Source organism: Triturus cristatus, chromosome 4_1 (genome assembly GCF_964204655.1).
Source record: "Triturus cristatus chromosome 4_1, aTriCri1.1, whole genome shotgun sequence".
Taxonomy (NCBI): Eukaryota; Metazoa; Chordata; class Amphibia; order Caudata; family Salamandridae; genus Triturus; species Triturus cristatus.
The window spans coordinates 1,018,221,836-1,018,235,024 of NC_140585.1; the positions used below are offsets into that span (position 1 = coordinate 1,018,221,836).

At 47.7% G+C, this 13,189-nt stretch overlaps 1 protein-coding gene and 1 long non-coding RNA gene across 2 annotated transcripts in view; one reads left to right on the forward strand and one right to left on the reverse strand.

Annotated features, from left to right (window-relative positions):
- The window catches only part of RELN (reelin), a 1,440,257-nt gene that overhangs the window by 954,354 nt on the left and 472,714 nt on the right, over window positions 1-13,189 (reverse strand). The window lies entirely within an intron of this gene.
- The window catches only part of LOC146855994 (uncharacterized), a 42,220-nt gene that overhangs the window by 11,938 nt on the left and 17,093 nt on the right, over window positions 1-13,189 (forward strand). The gene's annotated exons all lie outside the window — the stretch shown is intronic.

The window sequence follows — 13,189 nt, forward strand, 5'->3', positions numbered from 1 at the left end:
GAGCCATAACCTTCGGAAGGAAGAAGGCTGTCCGGGTAGAAGGTGGTGTAGGGACGGTGTGCTGAGAATGCCTGAAATTCACTGATCCTCCTGGCCGATGTTATGGACACTAAAAAGCTAGTTTTGATGGTTAAGAGACTAAGAGGACAATTGTGCATAGGCTCAAAGTGTGCACACATCAAGAAGGTGAGAACAACATTCAGATCCCACTGGGACATAATGAATGGCCTAGGGGAATGTTGCTGCAAGACTTTAAGAAACCTAGCCACAACAGGCGACTTAAATAAAGAAGGTTAGTTCAACAGCTGCAAAAAATCAGAAATGGCTAAAAGGTAACCTTTAACTGTGGCCAGAGCCCTGCAGGGCTGATGAGAGAGCAAATTGAAGAACTTTGGACAGAATTGCCAAAAGGGCGGCCCGATGTTGTGGGAATCACACCGTGCCAGCTGTCAACTATCGCAGCACAATCTCCATGCACGAAGGTATAGGGTGCTCAGGTTCGGCTACAGAACATTCCCCCGTTGCTATGACAGAGATCCTCTCAAAAGGGCAGCATGATCGGGGAGCCGATGGTCATGCTCAATTACTCGGGATGCCAGACTCTCCATGCACAAATTGGAGTCACAACAATAACTTGGGCCCGGTCGTTCCTGATCTTCTTGAGAAATCTGGGTAGGATTGTTTTTGGCAGGAAGGCGTACAGAAGACAGTGGGCCATATCATACATATGGTGCATTTTCCTTGTTTGCGTCAGGCACACCTTTTATAAGGTAAGCCTGGTGCAAACAAGAAAAATTTGCTGTATTTGGATGAATGTGTTGTCACCCCAGGGCAGCCGCAAACTGGCCCTACCCTGAGGGCAGTACATTCATGTGAAAAACGGAGCTGCTGCTTTGAAGCGGCTCCGTGTTTCACAGTGCAGGCGGCAACCCGCCTGCACATTTAGGAGGGGATTAGAGATCCCCTTGCAGGCGCGTGAGTGACTGCGCTGGCCTGAAAGGGGATGTCTGGGGGGTTCCTGGGACCCAATTTACCTCTCCAGAGGGCTGCCATCAGGGGGAGCACTGAGAGTGCGCCTCCTGACAGGTTCCTTGCCTCTGCGCCCATGTCTGTAACACAGCGTGGGCACAGAGGCGAAGGGATTCCCTAATTTGCATGAGACCATGGCCCCATGCAAATGAAAGAATGTCCTCTAATGATTACGCTGGCGCTTTATGTGCGTCAGTGCTATCAGTACTACAGAAGAGAATACACAAGTGTCTGCAGCCACTTCTATAATAACAAAGTGTCATGGGGGTATGCAAAGTGGGCATAAATGTTTGCTGCACCCCCGGGCGCTTCTATAATACAGCCCCAGAGCTCCACTCAAGACGAAAAGTGCCTCCAAGCGAGAGTTGCCTTGGAAATTCCAGCATGCAAAACTGCTGACATCGCGCTTTCTCAGCGCTGGCAAACAGATCTAACCTAGGCTCTCACCACTGATGAAAAAGTCCTTGCACCATCACCAGGTGGAGATGCCATTCATGATCTGCTAGGCATCTTTAGCTAAGTTTGTCTGCCCTGACCGTCAGCAAGCAAGTTGAACCACCAAGAAAATGCCCTGGCGTCCAGAGACGTAGACAAAGGGTCCACAACCTCATCCCGTCCTGTTTGTTGCAGTACCACATGGCAGTCGTGCTGTCTATGAACACCTTCACTAACCTTCCCTTGATCGAAGGAAGAAAGGCTTTCATTGCTTTCATTGAATTGCTCGAAGCTCCAACATGTTGATGTATAGCTTGGACTCCGCCGGAGACCAGAACCCTCTAATCTCCACCTCTCCCAGATGGCTGCCCCATCCAAGAAGTGATGAATCTGTCGCCACAGTCAACTCTGACTGAGGAAGGGAGATGGGTCTACCACTGAACCAACTGTGGTTTGTCAGTCATTACTGCAGATCTTTCGCAGTTCCCTCTGAGATCAGGACCATGTCGGAGAGATTCCCCTGATGTTGCACCCACTGGGGCTTCTGGTCCCACTGTAGAGCCCGCATATGCCAAAGGGCATGAGTCAAAAGCAGGATGCAGAAGGCCATGAGGCACAACAACCTCAGGGTCATTCTCACTGAACTCCAGGACAGAGGCTAAAACATTTGTATCATAGCCTGAATATCCTGCACTCGCCGCTTGGGAGGATAGGCCTGAAACTACACTGTGTCTAGAACAGCTCTACACATTGATAGTGAACCCTAGCGAGTGCAGAAGGTTCGCCGTAGTCTGAAGGTGGGAGAAGACAACCCGGAGCAAGAGCTCCTTTGGCAGTCAATCGTCGAGATAGGGAAAGACTGGAATCCCTGACCTCCGCAGATGAGCTATAACCACTGACATCACATTTGTGAACACCTGGGGGGTGTGTAAGGCCGAAGAGGAGCACAGCAAACTGAAAGTGCTCTATTTCCCACAGTGAACTGCAAATTGCGTCTGTGGACAGGCAGGACGGGGATCTGGAAATATGTGTCCTGCAAGTCCAACGGCACAATCCGTTCTCCTGGGTCTAGGGCAGACAGAACTTGTGCGAACGGGAGCATCTTGGTTTTCTCCTTTTTAGGAAAAAATTGAGATGGTGCAGGTCTAGTATAGGACAAATGCCTCTGTCCTTCTTAGGCCCCAGAAAGTAGAGGGAAAGCAACCACAGCCTACTTCTGATGCCGGCACCCTCTCTATGGCTCCCTTGTCCAAGAGAGTCAGCAGTTCTTGATGGAGAAAGGAGAGGTGGTCCTCCATCAGCCAGTCGTAAGTGGGTGGCATGGGTGGAGGGGTAGTAACAAAGGGGAGGGAATAGCCCATTTGGTCAATTTGCAAAAACCGATGGTCCATTGTCACTGACTGCCAGTGTTGCAGATGATGGCATATCATGCCTCCCACTGGATGCCGATGATGGTTGGAGGGCAAACTAACAGGGTTTGGTGGGTGCGGCTGCCGGGGGATTTGTGGCCTGACCCAACCTCTGGCTATGTCCCATGTGGTTTATGGGACCTTCATCATTAGCCATAAAAAGGCTGGGAAGTCTGTTGGCCATGGTGGCTGGGAGGGTATGGACACAGGGGGATACCCCTTCCATGGCCATCAAAGGGGCGGACAGTGGACTTGGGGTGACAATGGGCTATATACAAGGACCTGGTCATAGCTCTGCTGTACTTAAAGCGCTTCAGCGCTGAGTCAGCCTTCTCTCCAAAAAGGCAGGAGCCATCAAAGGGCATGTGCATAAGGGAGGCTTGGACATTCCAAGAAAAAGAACTGTTGTTCTCAGCTAGGTGTGGCACTGGTGGGCCAACAATGATGCAATCGCTCTACCCAGCGAGTCGATTATGTTGAGTCCACATCGTATGGTCAACTTTGCTGCATTTCTCCCATCAGCCATAGGTTGGGAGAATATGGCTCTGGCCTCTTCCGAGATCATGGGCAGCACTTGCACAACCGAATCCCAGATCACATGGGAATATCAGCCCAAAAGGCACTCACCACAGTGCAAGACTGGTGGAAGAGAACATTCTCTTTCCAAAGGTATCCCGCCTTTTGGATTCCCTATCTGGTGATGGAGTAGGGAACGCGCCGGGGTTGATTCCTGAAGTGGAGGCTTGGACCACCAAGCTCTTCAGAGTGGGGTGCTGGGTAAGGAAACTGGGGTCTCCAGGAGCAAGGGAACAGCCATGGGAAATCGTCATCGTTCAAGCCCTGTGCAGGGCTTGAACCAGGCCCTGAGTAGGACATCAGTAAGGGCTTCTTTAAACAGTAGTAAGTGTTCGGAGGGGGTGATTCCTGGCTGAAGAACCTCTGTCAAGACGTTTGGCCTGACTGCCACTGTGGGTAGCTGAAGGTATAAGACCTCAGCTGCCCTATGCACCACCATACAAATGAGGCTCCCTCATCCATAGCCATGGTAGGAGGACAGACCAAGCCAGTGTCAGCCAAGGGGTCTAGCCCAATGGCCTCTGCCAGTTCCTTATAATAGTTGTTCTTCCCATCTAAGGGGTGCTGGTAACCATTAGGGTTCTCAGACCCCTCTCATTCCTCTCCCTCACCAGGTCTATCAAGAGCAAAAGGCAGAGGCTCCGATCTAGAGAGCATGGTCCTGGTCAGTGTCGGAACCGGCATAAAGCGACACCCGTTTGGCTCTGTGCCGGAGTCGAGAATGAGGATTTCGCTGACGTGGGGTGTTAGTGGCACTAGGGTCATGGACACTGGCACATCTCGGTCTCATTGGCAGCTCCACTATGAATCCAGCATTGGTCCTGACTGGTGCAGAGAGCAAACCTGCCAGTGGGGATTCGGTGAGGGCTCCTTCGAAACCCGTGTGGCCCAATGGCGGTCCAGAGGGTCTGGGACACCCAAATATGAGGTGCATGCAGAAGGACTGAACCTGCTGTTGGTGACCTGAAAAGAGCCCTGAAGACTGGAACTGATCTCCCTCTTGCACCCGGGACAAAGAAGTGGACACCAAGGGTCATAAGGTTAACCTCCTGTAAATGCTACAGTGAAACAACAAACTGCAAGAGGCCTTTTCCTGCAACTGCCCAGCCGACCAGTGGCAACTGGACCCTGCCTGCGACCCTGAGATTCTGTAAGTGCCTGCCCTGAGGTATTGGGGGCTTTAGAAGTCTACTGCTGTGGTGGATTGAGACTTAAAGGACTAATGTCAGAAGTTAGAATCTTTGACCAGGACAAACCTGGTTAGTGTGTCTGACCTATGCTGCCTGCACTCCCGGTCAGTATTAAATTGCGTCTAGGTCCTGCTCCACAATAACCATTAGCTATCATTGACATGTTGTGCTTCTTGGTGCTATTTTTACTTAACACTTACTGAATTTGAGTCATTTTGGTTAAATTTTCTTGATTATATTTTACTCTATTTGTCTAATTACTTTCGAGAATGTTATTGTTTTTAATTTCGACTTTATTACTGTTTCAGTACTGCATAAATACTTTACAAATTGTCTATAGGGTAAGCCTGACTGCTTTATACCAAACTACCAGAGGTTTAAGCAAAGGCTTATTTAGTGACTTGTGTGGTTCACCCAAACAAGGATTGTGATACTTTTTTTGAGGTATGTTCTCAACCCCCTCAACTAATACTCCCAGTTTTTTTTTATAGTCATCCATCAATCCAAAGCCTTCACCATGTTCATGTAGAATAAACTTACATTTATGGAGAAAAGGGCTGGTCTGGCAGACTGAGGAATGCAGACAATGTGGCAAAATATCCCTTAACAGTGTCTATTGCACAATCCCTCTAAGCAAGGGATAATGCACATTGCAGATCCTGTGACAACTATGCCTGCAAGGGCTCCACACTACTGTCTCTTCACCAAGCAAACAAAATTGCTCCATTTGGCGAGTCTGCAGATTTGGTGAAGCGGTGACATGCTGACAAGATGACGTCCTCCTCCTCTGGTAGCAGATGAAAGGAACTCAGAAGTCCCCACTCAATCTCCAAGCACTTGGGTGGAGGTTACAGCAATTGGGGTAAAGAACCATTCCTCTTGACTGGGAAAGAAGGTCTGGCCTGAGTGGAAGTCTTAGTGGGAGACATGAGTAGAAGCGCAGGAGGTCCACATTCCAAACCCTTTGTAGGCAATCCGGGGCAAAGAGAATGTATTGCGGTTGGCGGATCTTTTTTAGAACCCGAGGAATCAGGGGTTTGGGGGTAAACTCATTATGCAGCTGAAAGTTCCATCTTAGCTGAAATGAGCACCCCGAGGATCCCCTCAATGGATACAGAACTGTTGATGTTGAACATTTTTGACGGAGGATAACCAGTCCACGTGAGGAGCACCACACTGGGCAAAGGTGTCCTGGACTACCTCTGGTAGAAGCCGCCATTCATGTTTTGCAAGATAATACTGGTTAAGGCTTTTGGCTCTGACATTCAGAGATCCTGATGGGGGTTTGGTGGTGACCCAAATTTCTTGACATGGTGGCCTTGGGAAGTAAGACCCTAATTACCAATTTTGTTGACATACTGCATCACAGCCATATTATCTGTCAAGATCTGGCTGGACTAACCTTGGATGAAGGGGAGGAAGGCTTTGAGTGCCAGCCAGATTCTCCACAGTTCCAACGGGTTGATATGAAGAACCTGTACATCTGGAGACAAGAGTCTTTTCATCTCCAGATCCTCCAGATGAGCTCCCTACCCTAGAGTGGAGGCATCCATTAATACTGTAACCACATTTGGAAGGGAAGTGAAGGGCATCCCGCATTTCAGGTTTGCCTTGTTCCCCCATGAAGCCATCAAGATCTCAACGGAGCTCTAGAGGTCTCCCCCATATTGTAGCCACTGTCTGCAGAGGCACCACTGCAGTTCCCTTATCTGTCAACGTGCATGTGTGACTATGAGAACGCAGGAAACTAGCAGACTTAGGAATCTGAGGACCTTTAAAACTGGAATTCTGTCACCTTGCTGGAAGGATGAAATAATTTTCTGAATGTCTGCAATATTCTGAGGTAGAGGGAAGGCACAGGGATGGGTAGTGTCCAGTACCAACCATCTGAGATGGTGTCTTTGGGAAAGCTTAAAGTGAGATTTGGGTGTCTTGATCAAAAAAGCCCTGGTCAAGGGATATTGTATGACTGCAAATGGCGCAACACCACCCCTGGTTAACTCACTTTGATTAACCAGTCATCCAGATACGGAAAGATAGGGATGCCTGAGCTTATGAGATGTGAAGCTATCACTGCCATCGCCTTTGTGAAGACTCGAGCTGCCAATGTAAAGCCAAAGCACAGTACTGCAAATTGGTAGTGCTTAAAAGCCAAAACAAACTGCATGCGATGTGACTGCAGGATAGGGGTGTTGAAGTATGCATCCTGCAGGTTGAGAAACACCATCCAGTCACCAAGATGCAACACCAGTAGAACTTGAGCTAGAATCAGTAACCTTGAACTTCTCCTTTTCGAGGAAGAAGTTCAGGTCCAGGAGGTCCAGGATCAGATATAGACCACTTTCCTTCTTGGGCATTAGAAAGTAACGTGAGTAACATCCTTGGCCCTTGTACTGTTCTGGCACAAACTTCACATCACATCTCCCTTCTTCAGAAGTGCTGCAGCTGCCTGTTGAACTAAGGGCAGGTGATCTGGTGGGGGTGGAAGCAGGCATGGGGGCATAGGGGATGGAGTCTGAAGGAAAGGGAAGGTGTACCTCTTTCTACAATTTGAAGGACCTACTAGCCCGAAGTGATAACCTTCCAAACAGAGAGAAAAGAGGACATTCTTCCTCCCACAGGCTCCCAGTGGAGGTTGGGAAGTAAGCCAGGCTTGTTTTCCAAAAGGTGCAGGGGAGGAGGAGAAGGAGAGCTGCTGAACAAAACCTTGGCCTATTCCTCTGGTGCATACCTCTGCACTGCTTGAGCAGTGAATTTGGCTGCTGCTGCTGAACTTGCGGCTAATATTGTTGCCTTTAGCGAAAGAACAAGCCCCTAGAAAAGCCATGAATATGTTGGAATTGATGGTAATCCCTTGAGGAGGGAGGTGGCTGAAAGCCCAGGGAACAAGCAATGGCCTTACTAGTCTTGAAGCACTCTAATGTGAAATGTGCTTTGTTGTCAAACAGGCACACTCCATCAAACGGTAGAATCATCAAGCTATACTGTGCATCCGCAGAAAAGCTTGAGGTTCTTCGTGTATCACGGCTGTATTAGGCCCGGGAAGAAACATGGCCATTTTACATGCATACATTTCTTAAGTAGCCTTCTCTTCTACACAATGGCTTTTGACACACATTTGCCTGCGTGACAGTGCATGATTACTTTCTTTAAAACCATATTGCTTACATTTCCACATCATACGTACACAATAACCACACCTTCAACATTTAGTACAAGGCCTAAACATACATTGTGCAAATGTTCTTATTTGGTATTTGTCCGTAAGGTGACATAGCTATCACAAGAGGGTAAACATTGACAGCCTGGCTGAAGCCTCGGCATGGAAGCACGGATATTGTTATTATAAATATCCACACATTTCCATGTTCCAATTAGAGGAGCACTTTTGCTCTCACTGCAATGTCGCTGTTGTCGAAATCTTAGCACAGCTGATTCCTGCTTTCCTTCTGCGAGGAAGGGAAGTACAACTTATGACCAAGACAGGAACTTCAATACACTTACCTTCAGGTAATGGAGAGTTTGATCATCCAGTAGGGGATTTTGGCAGATTGCCTGCTCTAGGCAATCTAGGTTAGGGAGCGTATAGTAGGAGTACACTATGCACAGTACTTATATGCCAGCATATGTACACTGCTTTAGCACAATGGTGGAATTGTTTATCCTTTTCACAGTTCTCATACTGCTAATCATTTTTATCTGTTTCTGTTTATTAATCATTGCAGCCCCTATATTTTACACAAGAATCACAATGGTTCAATAAATATTGAAATGCCTCTTTATATATTTCTTGTCTATCACTCTGGGCCTGCACAAATGAAAGAGGGAAAAGGTTCTAGATCTGCCACCACGATTCATTGGGCAGTCAGGGTTGTCATATTCTGAGGTTGCCCAATCCATTTTCCACCCTCCTAGGTTTAGGGGTACTTATGGTGGCACTATGAGCTAACAAGACTACAGGCCAACATATCCTGAGGGGGTGCATAGAATCAGTGTGGTACCCTTCCAATGTTTATGTTGTTCAACAAGCATGTAGTTCCTAATGGGAGGTAGGAGTCGTACTACATGGCAGGATTGCCTCCTGATCAAGACTGAGGTACCCATCACCTAGGAAATCGAGTCAACTGTGTCCAGTCCTCATTTGATAATTTGCCTATAGGTGTTCTGTCCGTCCTGAGCCAATTCTTGAAAGTGCTGGCATAGTGCTGGCATATGTGCTGGCGTATGTCTTCCAGCACATGGGAACAACCATTTGGGCCAAATCCCAAGAGGCATGGGTTAATCTTGTTAAAAGTCAGTTGACATTAATGGATTCTAGCGGCATGCTGCCTGCAGAGAAGGACTTATTTCCCCAAACCTCTAGTTGCTTTAACTTAATTAAAGCAGTGGCCGATGGGAAGGTCCTTACCGATTGTCCAGAGAAAGAAGCTTGTATCACAAGACTTTCGGGCGAAGGATGAGTAGAGAAGAATGGCAGATCGCCTGAAGCAAGGCAATACCAATGGGCAACCAACCTGTTACCTGCCATAAACGAGGAAGGTTTCTCCCAAGCTACCATGACTGGCTCTAGGAGGGCCTCATTAAAGGGAAGTAGGGGCACCACTGTAGTGGTTGATGGCAGGAGGATATTAGTCTTAGTCTCTGTGGTCAGTAGTTGCAGATCTAGTGCCTCTGTAGCCTTAGCCATAATCTTATGAAGAGACATCACCTTAGGCATTGGCAATCCAGAGGGGAAGTCCATAGCCAGTTCAGGAGAGGTGTGCAGGCCACTTGAAGATGATCGACCTTGACATTCTTCTTTAGGACCTTGATCCAAGTCTATATCCAGGGGATCTGAGTCAGTGGCAAAGATTTCATGCAGCCTGTCTCTGTATTGTTCCTCTGCAATGTGGCCCTGGGCCTCTCACTGCAATCCTATTTCAGAAGTACGTCAGGCATTGGCGTCTGTGGCGTTGTTTCCAAAGTTGGAAGTGGAGGAGGGGTGGCGCAACAGCAATGACGCCATCTATAACATCATGTTGCACAGGACTGGGTCAAAGAAATGCTGGGCCGGCACTTGAGCAGCATCATAGGCAAGGACATTGATTGTCTGTTTGGCATTGAAGAGCCCATAGATATGCCCGTTGCCACTGATGCCTTAGAGTAGACAAATAGAGTACATGGCAATCAGAAATGCCGCTGGGTCCAAACTGGGTGTGTGAAAATTAGGGTATGCCCGTATCAGTACAAGAAAGGTAGATGGCTCCGGTCTTGGCTCTGATAGAGACAGAGGCCTGTATGGGGCCGGGTCCAGTGAAGCCATCGGAGCGTGTTGCACGAAGAGGGGATCAACGGCTCCATGTTGACTAACTCTGAAGACAAAGGTCCTATGGGAGTGGGAGAGCGATGCGGGGCCTCACCCCAGCAATGCATCTTGCTCTTTTTATGTTTCTTCTTCTTAGACCTAGAGGGAGAGGATGGAGACTTCAAACGGTACCTGGAATGCTTCAGACTCCGACGGTCTTCCTTGGTCCTAACCATGAAGAGCTCCACTTCCCACTCCTTAATGGCTTTGGGGTGCCTGCTTCGACATGAAGCACAGGCTCGGAGTTGTGGCAGTTTTAGATAGCTTTAAGTTTTATGTTGCAGGTCGAAGTTAGGGAAAAAAAGAAACTGACATCGTTGGGGTGGGGTGGGAGCTATATAGAGTCAGTGACATCATCTGATGCCACTTCTGGCATCAATCCGAAGCCAGTGCACCCTGCCAGCGACGTGAGAGCTTCAAAGCTTCCGGGTCCAGACCTAACGCCCGGGTTGGTTCTACAAGTGAGAAATCTACATGTAGAACTATCCATCAGAATCATTTGAGATGTCTTCCTTTGAATCAATCTTTACTGATGAGTCAGACTTCACGGTCTGAAGGGGTGCTGAATATTTGTGGCACTGAGGAATGTGGGGATGACTCGAAGGCAGAGTTATGACCCTACAGCATCTGATAAGGGAGAGAGGCTCGAGTCGTGCATTTCTGAGTCCAAGAATGCGGTTCAGAAATTGGATTGGCAAGAGGTGTGGTTTCAGTGTGTGCCTTCCCTTCTTTCAATTTGTTTCTGTGCACTAGAAAACTGGGGGACAGTGCAAGGGCTCTTTAATAATGTGACATCTTTGCTTCTTTTTGCTGTGCTGGCTTCTCTCATCAAATTCGTTGCCTCCTCTATCTCAATAGCCCTCCTGCACCACGTGAGAATAGAACTCAATCTTTATAAAGGGTGGGGGGGGGGAGGGGGAGTCAGATCAGGCCTTACTTGGATTCACAGTTTATAAAGTAGGCAGCACCCAAGTAGGCTGTAAACTCGACAGTGCAATCCCCAGATTCACCAGGCTGGGCCTAAAAATGTGGATGTCTACCTAAGTAGAATGGAGCACATAGACTTGCCCCTCAAAACATGCTCAGGAGGAAGGAGTGCTCAACAGTCTGGTGCAATGTTTTAGCGTTAACAGTCCTAAAGGACGAGGCACGTCTGATTCCACATTGCAGAGGCTGACTTGGACACCAGCACCCAGAGTAGGAAAAGGACTCAACCTCACTGTGCAACTCTGCCTAGGGAGATGAGGAAGGTGCACTGTCTGAAGGGCCATCAGCTCCTGGGTCATATGTGTCTACTTCTTGGTCCCTGCCAATCAGATCCGAGAGGACACGTGTTGAGATACTGGTAGCAAAATGATTGTTTAGGTCAGTGCTTTCACATCAGTAGGGGATACAACGGCATGCTGTGCTTAGCGCTGAGAGTGACAGCCATGTGGGGGATGGTGGTTTCTTTGGTAGTATCTCACTACACCACTGACTTTAGTAGGGGTACTGGTTACTTTCTCCCACTTTCCAAGCACGTGTACTTACCACAAAACTTCTAATCTTAAAAAGTAAAATAGTTTTTTTTATGAAACGCAAACTGAGTATAAATCGTTTCCTGTTTTACATCATTAAAAAAAATGCCTATACTGGAACAAAAAAAAGAAAACTCTGATCTTATCGACACCTAACATTGTATTTAAAATGTAAAAATATGCTGTTTTCGGGAGTGATACTCTCCTAATAAAACACACAAATGGGATATGATGAATGTTTGCAAATCGTCCAAACCAATGGAAATCACTCCTGATCGAATTTCAACCCATCGTTTTTTCCCCACTGTGCCACTACAGACTCACCCTCTGCAGATCAGTGCTGCCCTGCTACTCATGGGAAGAGTCCACCCCAGACCGTGTTGAAATGCTACACAGAGCAGTTGCTAGAGGCTCTTTTATTTGCACGTGTTCCTCCGTCACCAGTGCGTTCGAAGCTCACAAGCAAACCAAGAAGGCGCTGGTTTGGACTTGGAGAGATTTTGGGGCATATTAACAAGGGCTTTATCTCCACTTTTTTGGCTTTAAAAGCCAAAGAAGAGGAGATAAAAATATCGCCCTATCAACAACAGGGTGCTAACATGCAAAATCGCATGTTAGCACCCTTTTTCACTACGCTTCCCTTTGGATCTCTAATGAGATGCAAAGTGCGCGTTCCAGACCAAAATAATAGGAGAAATGTCGCTAAGCGACATTTCTCCTATTATCAAGCTTCACGCTAACCCTGTTAGACACAAAAAAAGCAGCGCTAACCACGGTTAACACTGCTTTTTTACGTCTGCTAATTTTCAGATTTAGCCATGTAATCCAATGGGAGGTGGATTACATGGCTAAATCCACCATGGGCTATCAACAAGGATATCCCTATCCTTGTAGATTTATCGCTGCATTACCAGCGATAACCTCCCAAAATGCCGCTATCGCTGGATTTTTTATTGCCTAGGCGGTTAGCGTTGTTAATAACGCGATAATCAGGCGAACCAACGATAACCTCCCAAAATTCCGCTATCGCTGGATTTTTTATCGCCTAGGCGGTTAGCGTTGTTAATAACGCGATAATCAGGCGATATTATCCAGCAATAGCGGGCGTTAAAAAAATTAACGCTAAGCGCCCTTAGCGTTAATTTTCCCTGTTCCTTGTTAATATGCCCCTTGGAGATTTCAACATTGTAATTTGAACTGGGTACACTATTTTAAAGACATCTGCATAATGCACAGGCGGAGTAAAGGTGCCCCTTTAATGAACACATTGATATCCGCATTAAAATACTGTTACTTAGTTGTTCCCAGTCCGACTTGCTTTTGCAAATTCCCTTGTTGCTGCCCTACGGGGAGAAGGAACAGGGCAGGGCTGCTGGAGCCTGACTGGAGCAGCAGACACACTCCATCATATCCGAGATGTAACTGGGACACGGGCGCCCCAAATTGTTGCTTGCTTTCATAATACATTTACATAATGGAATAGGAACGCTGCGGGGGGCTTCCTTTTCACGTCTCCTGGCTACCAAACCCTCCGACGAGGAGCGCTGTGCGAATAATGGGAACCGTCGGCCACAAGTCAGCGGCAGCCCGACTAGGACTAAACCCATATCCGTCGGACGACAGGCGTACATCAACACAGGGTCTCAAAAATATACCTTTGGGATATGTTTCTGTGGATGAAAATATGAT